Consider the following 23,115-nt stretch of genomic DNA (forward strand, 5'->3'; position numbering starts at 1 on the left):
TTTTGTAGTCAATGTTACATAACGATATAGGCCTGTATTCGTTAATTCCCTTTAATGCGTCAGGATTAGCACTTTTTGGGAATAATGTTGTATGGCTCTGATAGAAAAAAGGAGGAAATTCACCACGGTCATAAGCCTCTTTAAAAAGTTGCTCAAGGAAAGTCATCAAAAGTTCCTGAAAAGCTATGTAAAATTCACCACAAAGGCCATCTGGGCCAGGAGTTTTCTTTTTCTGCAACGTTGTTATTGCAAATCTAATTTCCTCTCTGGGTATTGGCCCCTCTACAGTGAGTCTATCATCATCTTGTAACTGAGGCACAAGGGCAATTAAGTGGTTAGCTTCTTCCTCAAAATTCTCCTGAAGCTCAGCCATTTTTAATAATCTTCAAATATGGCTCTTATTTCACATGTCTCTGTCCAAAGGGAATCCCGCGACTCAATTTGCAGTATCTGTTTATAAAGTGCATATCTTTCTTCATCCACGAGGGATTTTTCAGTGGGTTCTTCTTCAGGAAAATGAGTAACACGGGAACGAATCTTAGCTCCTCTGTATAAATCTGTATCATGTTTTTGTATCTGTGCTCGGATCGCATTTATCTCGTCCCCGTACAATCCCGGCTGTTGACTTTCGAAAGTATGGAGCTTATGAAGTAATTCATAAAGATAGCGCTTTTCAGTTTTTTTCTTTGCACTATTTCGCATGAAATAATAGTTGCCTGGTACTTGACTCTTTCTTTGAACCTTTCTCTTTGAGCGAAACTTGGCAGCTGTTGACACTGTGTTACATCATGTACCAATTCTTTTAAGATTTTACCGAAACAATCTTCGCGCAACAACTGTACGTTAAGCTTCCATAGGTCCTAGTTTGGAGGGGTTTTACGAAAATTTTCAGGACCCCAAGAAACAGTGACCAAGCAATGGTCTGTAAAAAATATGGGCTTTACAGCGTAACTATGAATGTGAGACCATAAGCTTAGAGATACATATACACGGTCAAGCCAAGCATGAGAGATGCTTTGAAAGTGCGTGAACCTCACCGAGGAAGGTGCATGCCCTCCCACATCTATTAAATTGTGGTCATTCAATAGTTTCTGCAGTAAGGCTGCACTTGCATCATAACAATTTTTATATATGAATTATATCTAGCATCACAAACACAATAAGGTCTCCAAAAACTACCAAAGTACTGTCAGTGTTTAGTAGCAAAGTTAAAGAAAGGTAAAAAAAAGAATTCCTTTCATTCACTTTGGAGAGATCATAGACACAGATAAACCTCCAATTATGGGAATGAAAAGATAAGTCGCAACAAATGAGGCGTCCTTCCCCATCAACGTGTAGTGACGTCAAAATACGATTCAAGTGCTTTATAACTAATAAAAAGCATCCAGCGGATGCACCACGTGCTGGGCTGATGTATAAATTCTAATCACTGAAAACTTCCTGTGCAAGATGGGCGTCACGAGCAGCGGAAATCTTATGCTCTTGCACTGCAAGTACATCAATGTTGTACTGCTCAAGCACGTGGTGCAACTGCCACTGACGTCATACCTTCCTCAAGCCACGTAGGTTGAGTGTCGCTACACACATGGGAAACGTTAGCGCAGTAGCCATTTTTCTAACATAGAATTTTTGTAGGTCACCTTTATCCACAGGGCAACCTGTGGCTTTACCTACTTCGCACTTGTTAGGAGCACTTTCCTGAAGTCGCTGGCATAGGCGGCGCGCCCTTCAGTCCCCAATGATGGTGACACGTGGACCACATGAAAACACTTGCTTTGTCGTGGCTCGCGCACTCGTTGTTGCTTCATCGGCGACCGGTGCCTGACGCTTCCTTGTCTGACCGCTATCCATCCCTTCTTGTTCCTCATTGTCAGGAGGCTTGTCTTTAAGGCCTTCGAAGTGGTGTTCGTCTGCAGCATTGCATTCATTTATGCTTTCACAGGCGTCGTTAGCGGTGTTATTTTGCATGCCAAGGGTATACATGCACAAGTGTTCAGCTTCCTTTAAGCACCTTCTGCTCCTCCCGCTGCTTCTCCTGTCGCATCAACTACCGCAGTGACATCCATAAGATGATCCAGACGTTGATCCAGATGATCCATAAGATGATCCAGACTCTTCTGTGCCTTGGTCAGAACGGATTTTGCACAAGTCGACACGCTGGCATCTGACGTGTGCCCCGCCACGGTGGTCTAGTGGCTAAGGTACTCGGCTGCTGACCCGCACGTCACGGGATTGAATCCCGGCTGTGGCGGCTGCATTTCCGATGGAGGCGGAAATGTTGTAGGCCCGTGTACTCAGATTTGGGTGCACGTTAAAGAACCCCAGGTGGTCAAAATTTCCGGAGCCCTCCACTACGGCGTCTCTCATAATCAAACAGTGGTTTTGGGACGTTAAACTCACAAATCAATCAATCAATCTGACGTGTGACCAAAACGCTGGCACTGAGAGCACCTCGGTGTTTTGCACTGTCGTCGTACATGCCCCACTCGCTTGCACCGAAGACACAGTGGAGGCCTACCGGGAATAAGTACGAGGCTTTGGTGGCCATAAATTGACATAAGGTGTGGTATTGAGCTCACAGTGATGGTGTCCTTGAGCTCCAAGGCAACGTCTCTATTTGTTGTCATTCATTGTTCCATTCCTCCACATCTCCATGCCTCTCTTTCGATGGACTTCACAACGCCGAAAGCTTGGAACGCCTCTTCAACACTTCGCGATTCAAGATGAGGCGGAAGCCAAAGACGTTTCAGCCTAATATTCTTGATCTCCGGATCTAGCACCATGCACTTCAGCCCTTTTACACGGAGCTCACCACAAGTGACGATTTTCTGTTTCGCCATGCTGCTAGTGCACGTAACCATCCATACATGGCTCATTTGATACTGCCCAACTGCTATAATGTCCGCTGTGCTCACCACTTTAGGCAGCGCGTCAAGGAAGTGTGGGGCACGGTACGGTCTACCACTCAAGTCGGCATGAAGGAAAACGGAATTCAAAACATCGTTACCAGTTGAAAGACGTGGCAAGACGACTCTATAGCTTGAGTCTTCATCATAAAACGGAGTCGATGATCCTCGGCCGTAGGCTGATACGCTGTTACCAGCAGAGAGCATTTTGGAACGCAGCCGATTGGTGCGGCGTCTTCTTTTTTTTGCTTTATTGCCTGTTTATAGGTGCGTACATTAAAACCCAACTAGAACAAAAAGAAGCAGTAACAGTCCAACAGAAATTAAAATTTCCTTAGTGCTGCCAAGGGCTCTACCCTCGACAACCCCTCAGGTAAAATCTCTCGCAGAAAACTCAGGAGATTTTACCTGAGTGGTTATCGAGAATAGAGCCCTTGGGATCACTTAGGGAATTTTAATTTCTGTCGGACTGTCACTGCGTCATACCAACATGACGATGGTTGTGTGTTAAATAGTTAGTTGACATACAAACTTACGGTTCAACTTCAGTTATGTTTGTCGTGTACACGACATAGACGAGATCTGCACCTGCTACTAAAAATTGCACAATTATTAAACAAGCAACTGCTGCCTGTAACAATTGCCACTGTGTTAATAGCACCAGTGCTATTTTTTTTTACAATTCACATATGCAAGGAAAACAACCAAGTAGACTGGGAAGCAGCAGCAGTTTACCGGCGGGGTCTGCCAAGTTTATTATCCGTTTTGTGCTCGTTTTGAAGGCCACATCTGCTCACGCTTTATGGCGCTTCTAGGCTCATTCCATAGATACGCCCGCTTAATTTATTTGATTTAGTATTGGAATGCTTTTCGCGCAACGTAGCTGGCGGTCGTGCAAGCTCAACGCTGTAGCTCTTTCGCTATAGCTACAACTACATAACGGCTTGGCCAAAACGAATGCAGTGTGCCGGAAACATTACGCTATCATATTGGTTCCCCAAGCATACGACTTGCTATGTCTGAGTTCTCGCATAAAAGCTAGAGAAATGCCGGTGAGTGCGACCAGCGGCTGTCGGTGAAAAAAGACGTACGTTGTCTGGGAGTGCTTGAATCGCGTCGCATCGATGTTTGTTGCTACTTGAGTGGACACCATACACAATAAAAATGCTTCCATTAGGTAATTTATGCCATGGCTGCGCTGTATTGTCATTCTTAATCGTGGAAGCCGTGTATTTTGAAACCCAGAAGCAGGATAACACAATTGTACGGGCTCGGTCGGTAGGCCTAACCTTTCATGGAAATCATGGTGGTAGAACATGTAGTGTACAGACCACAGCTTAGTACATAAATAAATTGCTCGCCATTATAAGCCCACCCATCATCTGCTTACTGCTTCCCAGCATTATCGCAATGATGGGAAGAGTTTCTCAGCTTGGTACACCATGTGGCCCACCATAAAAAACACCACTCCCCATATGCTTAGGGCTTCCCAATATTATCGCAAAGTTGGGCAGAGTGTCCCATGATTGCCCACTATCTAGCCTCCACTTTTCACCATCATTTCCACTTTACCCATCTTCTGTACATCATACCACCCAATATGTCCCGGCATATCCACTCTAATTTCCACTATGTCTCACCATGTCCATCATAGTTTTCACCATGCCCACTATTATTTCCACTACGCCCACCACGTTTCGCAGTATCCACCAAGGCAATTTTTCCAATAGGGAGGGTCTGCCAGAAAAGTGGCATGAAAAATTTTATTAAAAATCTCTTCACAGTTTCGACACACAGGTCTAACACTTTTTTAATACGGCCGTCTTTTATCGATACAGCGTTGTGAAAAACTCTTCTAATGACTGAACGCTGCTCACAACACAAAAACAACAATGTTCTCTAGCTCCCTCTGTCAGACTTGGGAGCGGCCTGAACAGATTGGTGGTACCGTCCTTTATTACCTTTTTTCTGTCGGAGGAAGCGGAACCAGTGTCAAGAAGTAGCAGCAGGGCTCTACGGTGGCTCATAAAACGCTCTGCTGCTGTTGATTGCCAGCAAGATTACGAGACTAATGTGGCTAGGTGGAATTCCATGACGTTTTGCTGACGAAGGGGATCCTGACCCTTGCTGATCTTCAACTTGGTTTCTTCTTTGCCGAAAAAACACGAGCCACCTAAGACAACTTGATTGACAAGTGGCATCACTCACGTACGCAATCTGGATTATTTCAAGGGTCTGATGCACTGCTCTGCTGCGCTACGCTGCCTTAAACGATTTCATTGTTGGGATGACAAGGCCTCTTGCCTCTGGGATATATCTCGAGTTACTCAATCACGAAGGCTTCGAGACGACAAGCAACTGGTGATGTATTCAATATATTCCTTCACGCCAACCCTACCAGTGCATAAATCCCCCCTTCTTTAGCATGTTTTCTTGCGACTAACTTAGTCCTACTAGTTTGCGGACAAACCTAAGTGTGATGTGTACCGCAAGAGATTTTTGACGATAATATTTTTAGAAATGAGCAGTGAGGAAGTGAACATCTTCTGGTCTCATTTTTCATGTTATGTACAATATTACTGTGAAGTAGCACACGCCACGATGACATAGTATTTAAGACACTTGGCACCTGACCCGCATGTCGTGGCATCGAACTCCGGTCACGGCGGCCACATTTTTGATGGTGACAAAAATGCTCGGGGCCAGTATGCTTAGGTTTTGGTGCACGTTAAAGAACCCCAACTGAATGAAACTTCTGCAGGCCTCAACTACGGTGTCTCAGATAACCGTATGATAGTGTTGGGACGTCAAAGTCCAGTTTAAATTAAAATAAACACTATCATACGACACTTCAAGGAAACTATAGAGGTCGCTATGGGTAGTAAACGTGATGTAAACGCCAAGAAACCTGTTCGAAATCATAAATCGCCATGGGTTGAGGCCAAACCTGCGAACTTCAAATACCACGTTGGATGCTGTAGCAAGTTAGCTACCATGCTGGATATCTTCTCGTCTACGCTGTTGGGTAAATAGTCTATATTTAAACGTAGAAGCGTCAATCAGCGTGTAGGTGAGTGTGAAACTATCTTTTTATTCCTGTTTGCGTCATGTAGCACGTGATCTCATTACGGGCTCGCAGATGATCAATAATCTATTGAAATGCCTGGAAAGGTGAGTGAGTTGATAGTTCATATTCGTTCAGCAAACTGAAAGTGTGGCAACACTCAAAAGACAGAGACAGAACGACACAGCACGAGCTCTCAATAACAACTGGCGGCCCTAGGAATTCGTGACCAAATGTTAGTTAACGCTCGTGCCGTGTGATCCTCGCTCTGTATTTTGAGTGTTCTCCCCTCCCAGTTCGCTGTACAAATATGACCATTGATATCTGCCATATTACTCGACAGCATGAAGTTTGTCACAGCGAGATCCGCGCTAGTAATGAAGGAAGGCGGAAACTTCAAGTGCTTCTTTTTCTTTCGAAGACACAATATTAACAAGAGCTCACAGAAAACGCTTTGATGAAAATTGTAGCGAGCGGTATTGAAAATAATTGTAGTATTTTGTGCCTGTCCACGGCAAGTTATTTTGAGTTCACTTTTCTTTTTCACAATCGAATAAATTTACCACTCAATATCTCCTGCACGAAACTATGCAATCTGCCCGACATTTTCATGGCATTTTCATGCTTACAATGTCTGTGAGAAGGTCGTTAGTCCAGCCAACGTAAACGTTTCCTACATCTATGGTTGAAGGCACCATCAATAATAATTCTAGAGCGTTTCTTTTAAATTACCTCTTACGTAGTGGCCTTTGAAAAGTGATCATAAAACGTATATTTTTCTGATATCTGCGAGATGAAAACCATGTAAAACTGGTTCTATTACCTCAACTTGCTAATCCGCTTCTCTCCTACAACTAAGGCCTTGCAATGAATTATGTCAGAAATGATAACCGTATGAGCCATAGCAATATAGCGACTGAGGATTTAGATTTCGCAGCAATCATTTGGTTTTCAACTATGTCATGCCCGGCATCAGGCCGATTCAATATTGCACTAAATCATCATATATCTAAGTAGCATGCCTCTTACAGTAATGAGAATAAAATAGATGAAAAGAAGAAAAAAACTGAATAAAAACTTGTTCTGTTTTTTTGTTTTTTGGGGATGTTGTTATACAGCACAGTGTGTTCATTCGCTGCCTCACTCGGTACAGTTCACAGACGTCCTTCATTATTATTAGATAGCTAGCACAAACTTAGCTATCAGTAAGCCAAAATTATGTCCTCTGTGCGCCCTTTTGCATGGTAAAAAGGTTGTGCAAAATATCACCCGACTCCGGAGAAGAATGTTTTCTGCTAAAAGTGTGCGCCACTCGCCAACACCGAGAGAGCATGAGCGTAAAAACATGCCGGACTCAACAAACGTGCACGCTCTTTGGGTGCGCTCCAAGGCAATGTAGGTAATTGCTCACACAATTTTCCAAGATTACTTACCAAGAATTACACACAATTTGTTTTGAAAAGAAATGCTTCTATCAGGCAATTATGGAGATCATCTTAATAATTGAACTTCTCAGCGGGAAAAACTTGCGACAACGAACACAAGAGGCGAGGACGAGTACCAACTTTCAAATGATGTATTACTATTAGGACGCATATATATATGTTACAAAAAAGAAGGTAAAATCACTTGCTTAAGCAGAAAACAAAAAAAACACACAAAACCAAAAAGTGAAAAGAGACTGCGAGAAACCACGTGCTCACCTCAGACCCTCATGTGCCGAATTTAAATAGATCAAGTGTTTTTCAGACAAACTTATTGATGGTTCGCTGATGCATATGCCTAAAACGATTGCTGCAGCTTCGATTACAAGTCCTGTGCGTTCATTAAGGAGGGACGCGAGAACCGTTGCCTGTTGGAACAGTGCTGGCACCCACATCCAGAACAATAAGCGGCAAAAAAAAACGTCCCGTCCTACACTTCTTGTTTTTTGGCAATGTTCTTGAAGTCTTACAGTAAGGTACCTGCCTGACCGACCTACGTACTCTAGTTCACAAAATAGAGGTAAAGCATGAACAATACCTGTTGCACACTCAATCAACTTTAGGGTGCTAAATTTCGCAACTGCTTGTGGTGGTTGCTACAGGAATACTTTGGAAAAATAACTGAGACAATTGATTCGGTGTGGAATAAACCACTGACAAGCCCGCTCTTTAGCCTATCTTCTTGAGTTGATGCGCGATACCTTGTAGATACGGTATCACAGCCACCCTCTTGGAAGTTGCTTCTTTTAAAGCGTCCCCATCGTTACCTACTCTTGATTGTTCACGCAGCGTCTGAAAATCAGAAACTAGCAATGAACCGGAATAGCTCGCTGCCTCTAGACGGAGAATATGCTTGTCGAAACTTTGCTGCACTGAGTGGAAGCAAGATTTGTCCAAGAAACTCGCCAGCAAGAAATGTCAATACTAACTTTAAAAACGTCAGGAAGCAATTTTCTCTCAGCTCAACTGTGACGGATAGTGGTTCAAGGCATTCCTGGAGCGCTTGCGAAACTTGCTGAAAGCACTCACCAAAACATCAATATTGTAGTCAAACAAAATTGAGGAATCATCGACAAACTGGAAGCACTTATTGACATTCATTCGTGCCACCCATTCATGAATCTTTCTATCCAAACAAGGTAGATACAAATCACCTAACAATAAAATGATGCACGAGCCAGGACATGCGCCTGTTTTTCGTAGAAAACCATCACCATTCCACTCCACAAACGTAGAGGCAAGGTAAAGTTTCAGCACATCCAGGAAGACAGAAACAGAAACACCGCACTCGCTTTGGACGTCAAAAGCATTAAAATCAGAAATTGTCTTTTCAAAAAAATTAACAAGTGGTTTTTGAGGAAGAGAATAATATAGATCCTTTATGCTAATCTAAACGCCTATTTGACGAGTGGGCACGTGTTGACAAAGATAACCGACAATCTGCGAAAACTTGTTTACTAAAAAGGATCATTGATCGGCAACAGCTTTAGATAACTATGAAGACAAGAGGCACAGGCAACACTCTTCTGCCAAGTGTCCCATTAAAAGATTTTACACGAAAAGGCATGTCAATCCTATGCGTCTTGGCAGAAAAAAACTGATTCAGCGCCAATATTGCTTGTTTGTTAACAGACAAGAAAGGTTTTTCGGCCGCTCAATGTTCTGAATGGGGGTGCCAGACATTGTTCAAAAAGACAAGGGTTCTCGCGTCCCACCATAACGAAGGCACAAGGTTTTTAATCGATGCTGCAGGAATTGCTCGAGGCAGCTGTATCAGCAAACCATCAATAGCTCTATGTGAAAAAGCTGTTGTTTTTCTCTAGCATACAGATATATACAAATTTTTTGTCTTGATCGGAACTCCGTTAATGAGTGCACATGTGGGTTTTTAAATTTATTTTATATATCTCTATATCTATTCTCTTTTCGACCTTTTCCCCCCCGTACAGGGTAGCAAACCAGTTCGTCCAGGCTAACTTTGCTGTCCCTTCCTTTCATTTAGTTCTCTCTCTCTCTCTTTTCTAGCTCTCACATTGCATTATTTGAGCTTCCGTTTTTGTTCCCTTGACTTTTGGAAAGAAATGTGTGAGGGACAGCTTTTAGGAATCCACGCTTAAAAGAAGGCACCAGGTTGTCAATAAATGCTGTGTTCGGGATCGTTATAAATGCGTGGTGTATCTGCTGCTAAATTTAGCGTTTGTTTTTAAGCCCAATCAAGACTAATCGCGATTTCGCGAATGACGTATTTTTTGCTTGACATAGAAAGAAAGCTTGTGCATAGGTCATGCCCTCCAAAACACTTACGGGGTAAGAGACAACGTGACATACGGAAGACGCAATGGTATGTATTTCACACAAGTGCGTGATGTGTATTAGATCAGAGAATACTGCTGGGTCGCGGTTTGTTAGCCAAGAGGGACACGCGCTAGAAATATTACTGCCTAAACCTATGAGGCTTCTTCCTCCGCCAAGCTGTTCGCGCTGTACACGAATGGGACAATGTATTCGTAATTCAGACTTCGACTACCATATACAGGCGCCAGCTTTCACTGGTGCCGCCTAACTCATTAGTCATGTATGTCGTGTCATTAGGACTATAATGACCCGCGTTTGCGTACATTGTGCTGTACTGATAACATTGACACGTGCGAGCAACAATATCTGTTGCACTCTTACTGAAGATGTGTGTACAACAATGTGCGCTCTTTTTTCCTCAGTCGCCTTTCAATTAGAATGTCAGTGTTTTTTCACTTGTTAAAATGAACGCATAAACCCTCGTCTTTATGAGAGCACAAAGACTGTCACGCCCGAGTCAGAGAATCGCTTCCGTAAAAGAGTGCTGAGTATAATTGACTCTGCAATATTGCTTGATGCATGTTGGCCAGTTCGCAACGTTACCTGTGTAGTATGTCTAGTTTGTATATTTTGATGTGCAATATGTATGAGTTTTTTATTTTTGCGTTCTAATAATTTGTATAACAATCGCAGTCATGTAGTCAGAGATGTATTCAACAAGCTGCATCTACATTAGTTTCATGATTTCATGCCTGATGAATAAGGTACGGTGCTTACGCGAAGAGAATAAAAAAAGATACTAAATAAATCACTACCTAATATGGTATTTTTAATGTGGAATCGGAGCGCTGTAGGATTCTGCCACCTGGTGGATATAAACCTCTGCTTTGGTGGTTTGTTCAGCAACAACAACGAATTCACCACTGCCATTGGTTACGTGATTCATTGTTAAAATAGAAAGCGTAAACACGCAAACGCGAGCCCGTTGTGGAGCCATTATGACGGTAAGACAACGCACTTCAATCCATATAAAATGACGCCTTAAAGTAGTCAAGTTAGCCCAGTCTTAATTGATATGTGGGGTTTAACGTCGCAAAACCACCATATAGGGTTGAGCGCAGTCTGAAGGAGAAACTGAATGATTGCGGTTACGCGTGTCCACACGCGCCTCTTATAGTCGCGGGAGACGTCTACGTTAACGGCAGGAGAGAAGGAGGAGAATTGCTTGTTTATTAAATGCGTGACATGCACTCACTGAAATGAGGGTTGGCGGAACGGAAACTACCCACCATGATAAGAGAACCATGCATGTACCTGATTTTTGCCAACTTCAACGTCGAATGTGTGCAGGAATCTCTCAGCGTGCACTTCACTGATCACAAAACCATGGTAGTATATGAGTGTATCAACGTTACACACTCATACCTGGGAGTGGGCACACGACTTTTTCGTGATTTCATTCAGGCGTCGAGGTTCGACGAGAAAACGCAGGGTCACATTCTTCTTCGCCAATATAATGGTTGACACCCACGGACACTTGGACGGCTGAATGATGTCGTCACGTAGCATTTCGTCGACGTGTTTCTTCACTGCGTCGCATTCGTGTGCCGTAACATTGTGCAGGGCCAGCCAACCTCCTCGTGCATTTTCTTCTGTACGATGCGATGTTTCGCGACTGAGGTTTGTCGAATTCTCGATGACAGGAAATTCTTGAATTGCAAGAGCAAGAACTTCAGCTGGTCGTGCACGCACGTCAAAATGCTCAGATTGACGTCGAGATCTAGTTCGGAAACTCGACTTGAAGAAGCAGCATCGGCAGCATCACAGAAGGCGGATGAATTGCTGGCGTCCACGAATTCGTTGATGTGGCTGGCAATCGTGCCAACGTTGAGGAGCCTGTATTCTTGGCTGAAGTTAATTAGCACTAATTTTGCTTTGCCGTTCCGCAGCATGGTTTGCATCATGCAATTGAAATCGCACAGTTTAAAATTAGGTTGTGATCGGCCACGATGGTGCCTTCAAATATTGCTGCCTTGTCGGTGCCATTGTAAATGATGACGCTGCAAAAAGACGGGATGACCTGCAGTTCTATCACATTAAATACGTGGTCCTCCGGTGCCGTGTAGGGGAGTGTTTTGCTGAGGTTAGTGCTACAGATTTACAGCTGAGGCACCATAGCGATGCTGGAAGTTCATCCCAAGAATCACTTGCCTGGAGCACTGTTGTAGATTAAGAAAGCTCGCTGGATAAGTGCGGTTGTTGAGTGTGAATGGCTGTAAAAATACAAACCAGCCTTATCATATGGCCTCCAGTAGTGCGGATTTCATGTTCATACGAAGATATATTTAATTTCTTCTGCTTGGTGGTAAACGCCCCACTCATGACTGAATAGTCTGCACCAGCGTTGATGAGAGCAGTGACGTTGTCACCGTTGATGACAACGTCGAGGTTACTTTCTCTTCGTCTCGAGTTGCGGGGTGTCGTGGCGTCAGATCGTGGCTACGTTGATTTGCACCGCTGCTTCCACATCGCGTCATCAGGTCTTCTTCTGGCCACGAAGTTTCACCGTCGGAGCTGCGCGTAGGCTGCGGTAGGTTGTTGAAATTTCATCGTGTTTTCGTCATCATTGGTGCAGGATCTTCGTAATTTGTCGTACAGCAACAACACCTCCAATGGTTGTGGCCCTTAGTTTTCCGATCTAGGGCTCTGAGATCGGACCCCAGCAGGGCCGGCGTTCTGGCTGTGGTGCGGTGAGTGGTAGCGGTCTGGCGAAGTAGATAGAAAAGATAGTCGGGGTGTCTTGCGTTCTCGCGATGTACTCAGCGATGTCCTGTAGCCTCTCACCGCGCTGGGGAGGCGGTCCGTTGGAGGCGAATCCACGCATGCCCGTCTCGCCGTACTAGCAGCGACAGTAGGTGTGGTTAGCAGGCTGCTTTCCTGCAGTGGCAGCTGAGCGGCTGGTTGTAAAGGACATGCCAAACATTCATTTTCCTTGGCGCGCTGTGCTGTCTAGTAGGCGAACGGTATGGCTGTGGTGGTCATGGTGTTGCCGGCGAAGTATGACGATAGTAGTGTGATTGTGTGGTCTCATGGTGTTATCGCTTAAAGGCGAGAAACGGCGGACTGCAGCAGCGTAGATCATAGCTTCCATCTGTTGCTGTGGTGCATCAGAAACTACCAGCGACCGCTCAACTTCTTCGCGGACATTGTCGACCGTCAAATCCACTTGAGGCTCTAAGGTAGGCAACAGCTCCCGTAGACCATCCCGCACAGCCTTTTGAATTGTTTTACGTATTCAATCGGAGCCGAGTGTGTGAATAGCTTCAATGTCTCTAATCGATCGGCAATCGTACTGGTGGGTGGGCATTTAGAGTGTCTTCTCGATCCTCCTAGCCTTCGAGACAAACTCTTGAACTGCTTTGGATGGGTTTCGCATCAGCCCAGCGACGAGGTCTTGTTTGACTCCCCGTAAAAGGTAACGAACCTCCTTCCCCTTGGTCACTGATAAAAACTGATTAGTACGAAGATTCCGAATAAAGAAGAGGTCAACGGGTGGGCTTAGCAATAGGGACGACAGCTAGTTCTTTTCTCTACCTAGTGAGATGCCGAGAGACCCGCGAGAAGGCTGACATCCTGAACCGAAGATGGACTGGCTACGACGCAGCAGAGGACTTGTTCAAGCAGCCGCTTCAAAGCTCATCGCGTGTGCTACCGAAGCTTATCAAGCAAAGAATTCTTCTCCTGTCGATGTGCAAGACATTGAATAACCTTCAAGACAAAGACACGACATTTGTAGATTTCAGCAAAAAGATTTCTGACCTCATCATTGACGACGCCGAGTATGACAAGGACTTCACTGCAGCTCTCGAATATCACGATAACATCCGCAACATTATGAGCCATGTCCGCAACCTTGTTAACTCATTTCAAAGGCCCACATGCGCGACCACATTCGCATGTGGTCGCTACTGTAACGAGCCCCAGAGAGTCTTTTCTCAAGGAAGTACCAGGTCGCCGTTGAGAGCTCCCCAACGAAGTTACAGGTACCCATTTTCTTTGGGGAACGTCGCTAGTGGCATGGCTGCTGGAAACATTTTGAGGCTTCGATCCCTAACAATTGCGACTTTTCGGACATTGAGAAGTTTGCTTATTTGAGGTCGTATGTAATCGGACAAGCAAAATGTGTGATCGAAGACCTTCGACTGGAGCAAGCAAACTACGCTGAAGCTGTCACGGTGCCCCGAGAGAGGTATGGCCGCCGTACAACCCTCGTAGACGAGCACATCCACAGCTCGTTTGCCACCTCCGACACATCAAAGTGCGCAAAATGTACGAAGAAATACGCTTTCGCACCAGCTGCCTAGATATTCTCAAAGTTCAAACGTCAGAATGTGCGGTGATACTTTAAGGTGCGCTCATGAGATCGCTGCTCGAAGACATTGCTGTTCTGTACTGGCAACGCATGAAGGAGGCCGAGTTCAACGACGGAGCCAATCTAAGGTCACGCCAAGAAGGCGTGCGTGACGTGATGAATATTCTTTGGATGGAGAGCAGAGAAGAAACGCCCATTCGAGGCACCGATGAAAACTCAGCGCCGCGGGAGACCAATAAAGTGATCTTCACTTTCAGCTGCTTGTACCATAAGCGCTAGCGCTGGCCGGAGGATCTGCAACAAACGCGCATGCCTGCTGCTTATCATGTGGCCACCGCGAACACACCGTAAAGTACTGTCAGACTACCATGACAGCCGATGTGAGTCAGATGAAGCTTACATAGTTGCTGGTGAACGGACACTGTACGACTGCTGCTTCAAGTTTGCCAGAAAAAGACACATCGCATGACAGTGCCGCAATGCAGCGTAGATTTTGCGCAAGCACTGCACAAAATATCATCTTACCGCACTTTGCGACATATAGATACTATACAACCAAGTGAATGCTGACAACACTGACACCACCAGACCACCAGTGCTGCCTCAAGAAGTTTTACGTATCGATAACCAGCAGTTTTAATTGAAACAGCTACAGAATGGGCGTCGAGAAGGGACAGTGTCAAGCTGGTTCATATACTGCTTGATACTGGCAGCCAAAGAACACTTATTCGCCAAGACTTGTACACGAGACTAGGTCTACCTTCCGTCAGCACAGAAAACTTCTCTCTGCTAACGTTAGGCAGTTCGAAACGTTCCCGCTACTACCGACAGCAAACCGTGCAAGTCAACCCACAGAGTCGCCTTGATCCACAAGAAATCACAATGGATGATCTGGAGCTGCCAAACGTATGTACGTTGAACACGCCAGTAATCGAGCAAGATCTTCTGATGCAGTCTCACGACTATGAGATGCTTGTGACTGATGAACTGCAACTCAGAGATCGACCAATTTAAATCATCAGCGTCATCATCGGATCGGACAGCTATTGGCGCACAGGGACTGGGAGAATCGAACGCCTCAGTAAGGACCTATGCGCCGTTGAGATTATCTTTGGTTGGCTAGTGCAAGGCATATACCAAGTAGACACTGCTAACAGCTTGTACTACGAGAAAAGGACATGCGTTCTATTTCTATCGTGTGGGCGTCATAGCAAAGCCACATCATGCATGGCTGACCCATCAGAAATGTGGCGATTCGGTGCGAGAGGCATCATCGACCCTCCCGGAGGCACCGTTGTATTGACGCGCAAATGACTGAGGTGTACCAGTTCTCGTTGTCGCAGAATTGTTCTCAATGGCCTTCGAGCATTTCGTCCATTCTCTAAAGAGATGTTTTTAAAGGGGACCAGGAAGGTGACATCAACCTGACCCACCACCGTGGTGATGCCTTCTCCGCATCCCTGTGAGCCTCTACGCCCCATTTGGACCAGTACACTATACTGTAACGCCTCGTCGGAGGAGCCGTCTCTAACAAGAGTAAACGCTACAGAATAGAACGTGGCACAGATGTATTGGTTGAAGTTCATCGAACACGCGACATTCGCCACCGAAGTTGTGGCCTTGGAAAAAACTACGACATCCGTATTTATTTAGAGTAACGACATCAATTTGATTTCATGAGTGTCACCTACGGCTTCATATAGAGGGCAGACGTCAACAGTTTGACGAGACTGAGGAGAAGCGGCATGTAGTCTTGTTTCCGGGTGATCACCGGTTTACCCAGTTTTGGTTGAAGCAGTACATGAACGCCTGCTGTATGGTGCAATGAAGCTCAGCATGCTGGTGGAAGTCGAAGCGTTAGTGAAAGATCGGCTGCTCAAGAACTCAAACGTGACATCAATAGGCACCCCGATACTGTCCCACTTGTTAGTCAACAGTCACCCACAAAACGTAAATGTCTCGCTCCCAGTGTCGCTTCTTGCGACCTTCGAAAACAAGAAAGCATTACGCACATCAACTGCGGAACCGGTTGAAGTGGCGAAAGAAGGAGTACTTTTTGTTTCTGCATGCTAGCTATACAGAAGGCCTACGCCGTCTTCTAGCGCAAAGCCCGGCGACCTTGTTCTGGTAAGTTTAAATACGCTGTCTCCCACGCGCGCGACGACTCTTGTGATTAGTGCGTTTCGCTGAAACGCCAATATTGTTCGTTTCTTCTTGATACTACTGATAGAATGTCGGTAAGTGCGAAGTCCTGTACAGTGACTCTACGTCCTCGAAGCGCACTCAATCAACGAAAGCGGCAGCAGGAGTGTGATAGAAAAATGGCAGCATATCCACGGAGTGAATGATGGAGAGCGGGGCGAAGCTTTCGTCCGTTCATTTCTTCTTGCTTCCGTCTGACCTGGCGTCCATCCATGTGACCATCCGTGTGTACATTCGCCCATCCGTGTGTGCGTCTGTTTGTGTGTCCGCACGTTCGTCTATGCGTCTGTCCCTGCGTTCGTTCATGCATCCACCCCTGTGTCCGTTCATGCGTCCGTCCGTCGGTGCAGCCATCGGTGAGTCTGTCCATGCATATGTCTGTGTGTCCGTTCGTCCATCTATTAAACACTCCAAGTACCACCATCTCGCACCTTTTAATTAGATCGTCCGCATATGCACCGCTATCCAGCGGACGTTCCAAGGACTAAACGAGAGGTGGCACACGCAAACTTTCTTACGGCTTGCGCTTCGTGTCTACTTCCCACCTTTAACCACCTCGAGTTCATAGTATATACTAGTTCACTGTATTCATGGCACTGCGGCCCAACGCTCGCTAAACCTTTCTAAAACCAAGGAGGTTATGCCCAGCGAGTATAACGTAGCAACTCTTTGTTGTCAGATAGTGCTAAATGTACATGCCAATGGCTGCTAAGGGGGAATGAGAGAGAGGAGAATTTGGCTTTTAGTTAACTCGCACGCTGCGAATTTTTTATTGTTCAACAACGCACAGAAGAAATCTCTCATGGTCACCACCTTGGAGGTTAAAATGTAAGTGTGGTTGCATACTACGACTAATACTACGACTACGAGGGAACGGGTGCCGCTATAGGAAGCTTTGCCCCTAAAGCTGAATAGGACGGTACGGCGAAGTCAGCGCATGACACGTGCTTAGAACCGAGCCATCACAGGAGAAAAATAAGTGGCACTTCATCAATAAACCGTAACCAAGCGCACGTAAGTCTCTCTGCCCTCTACAATCACTTCAGCGCCGGTGTGGCAAAACACATGGATAATCTCTTCCGCAAGATTGTGGCGCTTTTGTTTAGAAGCCATGCTCACGTTTTCAGCAAAGCAGCGGCTCTTTCTTTTTGCACGACACTTGCAAACACGTCAAAAAAGCTGGTCCAGAAGGTGTCCCACGGCGTCAAGGCGAACATTCTGTTCTTGAACCAGGTATTTGTTGCGTCCTCCAGGTAAAAGTAGACGCGACGCAGCTTTTCAACTCAGTCCCACTGGTTGAAGGCAGAGACACTCAGTCATACTTCTCTAGCCAGATCTCGGGGCCTTCAAATAATGATCTGCGGGAGGTCGGGGGCTCCCTTGGCTGCTGCATTTCGATCAGTGTGGGCGTATGCACACGGGTAGTCAAGTTGTTGCAGTAATGGTAGTGCTTTTCAGTTTCTGAGTCTGATATGGTAGCGCACCATACTCTGGATGTAGCCCTTGCTGTCTGCGGCTAGCTCACTGATTGAGGTCAGCGTCGACGTCTCCTTCACGGTGTGGACATGGTTCACAACTGGAGATGGGTGTTTGGTACATGGGCCGGAAAGCACCTCCATCAGATGTCACGATATCCTTACGTGGATGAAGGAAGTGGACTGTATGTTCAAATGAAACTGGTTTGCTGGCTGAACTTGTAGCCGGTAAACGGAAAGTCATATTAAAGCAAGATACTGGCACTGATAGCAGTGAACGGACGTCGGCTGAGCATTACTGAAAGTGAAACGAGGCAAAACGAAACTTGAGGAAAAAATGTGCCTTTATCCTTAACCCTAGTTTGTTTCCTGGCCTATTTTGCACGCTTGTTGTTTTTTAAGGTTACAACCATCATTTGCGTCCCATCACTCGCTGCGCCACCTCAATTCAGGACGAACTCTCTCTGTACACCTGCACATTTATGCTCTCTAGGTAAGTACCGATGAGATGCATCTGTTATATACCTTCCTCTTTAGGGTTACTTCGGCATGGCTGTGCTTCTTTACCTTAGGGTCAGGCCAACAAGGCCAAAGCTCCTGAGAGGCTGCCAGGGACGAAGCAGTCAACTCCTGGCCGCCGAGAAGTTCCAGAATATCGCCGATAGGTTACAGCTCCTCACGTCATCCTGAGTAGAGCATCTTGGCTGAGCGGGTGGGCCTTCGGTCCCGTGAAGTTTCTGTCACCTTTGGACTAAAATAATGTTCTGACTCACTGCATGGCTTTAACTTCGTGTTACAACCATGCGCTTGCGCCACGACTAATTGCGGCATGCTAAACTGAAGACACGACGCATGTTTCGTTTCTCTTTGGCCAAAAAGTGGTGTTTAACAACTCCTACATGTTGCGAGTAGGTAACCACAGCCCAAGTTAAGCGTCCAAACAGTGACACTCTTCTGGCTATCACATCGCTTTATTAGGTTCAGTTTTACCGTTAGCTACAACTGCCACATGCATGTATGGCTACAAGGCTTTGTTTATTCATTGAAGAAAAACCTTAGTCGTCAGAATGAAGATGTATTACTAATCGTCATTGTGAATGCATTCGCCTTAGGCGGTACAATAGCTATGATAGATCAATAGACATTTCGCAAGATCTTTAGTATCAATGTACAGGAAATAATAAAATACTTCTGTAAGAAGATAGATAAATGTTTTTATTAGGGAACAGGAAGAACTTAGATCACTGAAGGGAGAGGGGAGTAGGGGGAGGGGAGAAAGTGGAGGGGTGATGGGCACACACTAACTCACAGGCGCCAAGCCGCTGTTGATTTGAAATACGCTAATGTGACCTGCTGATGAGGGCTCTCGAGAATGTCCTTTTGTAACGCTTCCAAATGCCGTTGTAGTAACATTGTGTTGTTCTTAAGATACTTATTTGTTCATTTATTTTATTTTCTTCAAGTGTCCCTAACAGGAGGGACATTACATGAGGGGTTGGCATACAAGAAATGGGGAAAGGCAGAGTTGAATGTGCAACAAAACAAAAAACAATTTTTAGGACATACCTTAAGCGGCAGAAACAAACAAAACAAAAAAGAGAATAAGAGGGTAGCAGGTACTGTTGTTTGGGGACTCTTGATAAAAACATTTTGCAGCGACAAAAAATACGGTTTATAAGGTACAAAACATTGCCAAGTACACAAATTATACATATACGCATACTAGGAAGATGACACTAGAAACCATTACACAATAATCATCATAATAAGTCACCCGTAAAAAAATTATTATGGTTTAGTGATAGTTGACAGGGAATTTTTTAAGACTTTGGCATCCTGAATGCTAACAATAGTATTCGGATCAGACTATGTTGGGCAGAACAGTGTAGACTGAGGTAGTTCATGTTGGCCCAGCATAAAGAGCGGAATAAGGTTCAGACGGGCACACTGCTAAAGGGAACACCTGCGCGAGCGGCATGTTTAGCTTTTGCTATTTTACGGAACCATAGCGGCTTAGATATGCATAAGACTACTGGTGGTTAAAATTACCGAATCCTCTTGACAGAATATTGATTTGAATGAAGATTGTTTCTTAATCCACTTGCTCTTCGAGGGCCTGGAATGTTGATGGTGTGCATTCAAATGTTCCCTATAACAGTGGATCATACTGTACATCTGCAGAAGATGAAGGTATCTTGCCTCCTATGCCGGTCCGCAAGAGCCTGCCATTTCTGAAAGAGGTGAGGGTAGTGGCTGCATTTGCAAGTACTTTGTTAACGAATATTTTCTGGGATTGGGTCAGGGCAAGGTTCTGAATGTTCGAGGTGGGGGACATTTTTGAGTCGCTCCCGGTTAATGTACTTGAGGAAGCACCGAAGGCGTGCCAGTCCAAATCGAGAGCTTGGTTACAAATTAGCGTAGGCGTGGCGACCAATCTCGGCATATGCACGCAGGAGAGGTCGTAGATGATAAGGTAGAACTCCTGCATTTTTATGTTGCAAGAGAGTGTGCCACCTCATTACCTCCCCCTGGATCTCCAAGTGGTCCTGTGTCCAGGTGACTCTAGTGTCAATGCCGTTCTTCTGTTTGTGCAGCAGAATTTTACTGATGCGTTTACCTGTGACATCTGTATTCAGATTTTCCAAGTCCCTAATGCCTCAGATTAATCTGTGGAAATAGTTGGCTGTGCTACGTTATCCAGTAGGGCGGTCCAGATGACCAAAAGTTCAGCTTGTGTAGGCGTCATGTTGTCCCTTCTGCATGTGTAGCGCTTGGCCTCACCAGTCGAGGATTTGTACCATGCTAAGGCCAAGCTCTATCCATCGAAAGCGGCGTCGGTAAAGATAGCACTTAGAGTATACAAATTGTGCCGCTTAGGCAACCGCTTTCCGGCCACAGAGGCTGTGAATGCGAGTGGAGCGAGGGTTTCGGAATCGCACAGGTTAGAGAAGACAAGAGTAGTGAATTCACTAGCAGTGTCCGGGAGTTACATGAGACACGACAGGTGTCCCAAGTCAGCGTATCGTGTCCCTCTATTTTTAATTGCGATAGATTGTGTACGGATGTCAGAAAATTTCTCAAAATATCATCAATGGGGGGCATAGGCATGAGATCTAGGAGTTTTTCTACATTAGTAAACTTCGGCAGTCCCGTAATCGCTTGGACGACATGTCCGTGAAAGACTTTCAGGTTCTTTATAACCCTCTTTACGAACGTTATCAAGGTGCCACCGTAAGAAATTTTACCAACTGCGTTGGATCTGACTATGGTCGCGCTGGCTGATTGTCGTGCGCCGCCTTATTGTCGTGCGCCGCCAAATTAATTTGAGATGCGCTGTATTGTGTTCCATACATTTGGCCATTTTTTGACTTCAGTGGTACAGATACGGCCCGTACTACACCTGTGGATGAAAATTCTAAGAATTTTAATATGCCCCTGCGTTGCTGTGACTTGATGAGCTCCTAGTGTAAGTGTTATCGCCTGCTCGGGGGGTGGGGGGGGGGGGGTTGGAGTTTTCTCTGGCGCCGAAGTCAGCCCTAATATTCGAAGAGTATCTTCCAGTGCATTCAGAGCAGCTTGAAATTCATTTGCAGTATACTGAATATTCCCACCATAGTTCTGTGCTTTTGTCATATGGTAATCTCATCGGCATAAATAGTATAGCGGGTGCCATTCTTGGATTCCAGATCTTGGGCTACCATGTGCATATCAATATTAAAAGGTAGAGGACACAAAATAGAGCTCTGAAGAACGCCTTAATTGAGATAGTAGGTAGTACAGGTTGAATCCGCATCGGTACGAAGTCGTATTGGTACCGCTTCTAGATTTTTGCCATACATTCAAACGTTCGTTCGCTAGGAGATATTTTTGCTAGATTTCTGAGGATGTGGTCCTGATTGACGTTATCAAAGTCTTTCTACATGTCGACTGATAAATTATAATCGGAGGTTCACATCGTAAGTTTCGGTTTAGGGCCCTTCGAAGCAACCACAGGCTATTCTGCGTTGCCATAATGAATCTGAAGCCGACTTGAGACGGGTGCAAGCCTGTGGTATTTTATTTTACATAGTTGGTTATCTCGTATGAATCATCTTTTCAATAAGTCTATTTGGTCGCTGTAAGCGATATGGGGCGGAAATTGGTTATGAAAGTAGAATCCTATTCTGGTTTTGGTATAGGATTGATGATCGAGAGACGCAGTTGATGGACTACTACATGAGACCACTGCTTGTTGATGACCTCTACGTGGGCTGTTTCGACTTCTTCGGCAGATTGCGCAGCATTTTCCAAGTGATATAAGCCTGTGCGCTGTGTGTGTGTTTCTTCTAAAAAACTTCCGTATTTTTTTGGCGCTGATAGATATGTCTAGGTGTTGTCATGTCCTCGTGTCGAACTATATCTGCCGTGTTTACTGCTCCATGTTCTCCAAATGTTAAAGGACAATCTAGGTGAGGGTTTGTGAGTTCGACCTTTGGTGTTTCGAGCGAAGGAGGTGCCGTAAGTTTAGCATTACAATTGTTTATTGATTTCCTCTTCCTGCTTGTCATTGTCATATCGAAGTGCCAATGTCTCAAGTGGGGAGGATTCTTTGATTTTTCTAAGCATTTTCTGAATAATTCCCTAAAGCTTGTTCATGACTTTATTTTTATTAGTCGCTAACCATGTTGTTTAATAAGCTTGAAGATTTCTCTGATGCGACAGAGAGTCCTGTCGCGTCTGCCGTTATTCTTGTACTGTTGTGTGAGCTTGCTGGCTTTTCTCCCTAGAGCTATCATTCACGAGTTAACGGCTTCATTACCTTCCTCACCAAGCGTTTCTTTTGTGGCAGAGCTAAGGTTGCTGCGCAAGAGTTGCACAAATTCTTGAATAGATTTGAATTTTGCTTCGAAACAATACCGAATCTTGGACTTTTTATAGACCAGATACGTCCTTGCTGCTTGCGAATTTTCTTATTAAAAGAAAAAAAAATATTGGGGTAATGATCACTGCCCATGTGGTAGAGCGAGTCTTCCAACTCTTCACTGCTTTAGGACGGCGATGGTTCAAGTCTGGAGTGGTATCTCTCTGCTTTGCATGCAGCCCAGCCTTGGTGTGAACTGAAATTTGGTTGCAAATATGAAGCTGTAAGGATTCCAGGTGATCAGCAAGAAGGCGTCATCTGCAATAGAAAGGAGCAAATCCCCCAAAATCACTTTTGGAAATATCCGCCTATTATGATGTGAGTGCCGTTGGCCTCGCGCAAAAGCTTCTGTATCCACACGTACTTATGTGGTAAAGTGGCGCTGCGACTAGGGCGTAATAGACCAAAGAGACCTCA

The sequence above is a fragment of the Rhipicephalus microplus genome, chromosome 2 (assembly GCF_043290135.1).
Source record: "Rhipicephalus microplus isolate Deutch F79 chromosome 2, USDA_Rmic, whole genome shotgun sequence".
NCBI lineage: Eukaryota > Metazoa > Arthropoda > Arachnida > Ixodida > Ixodidae > Rhipicephalus > Rhipicephalus microplus.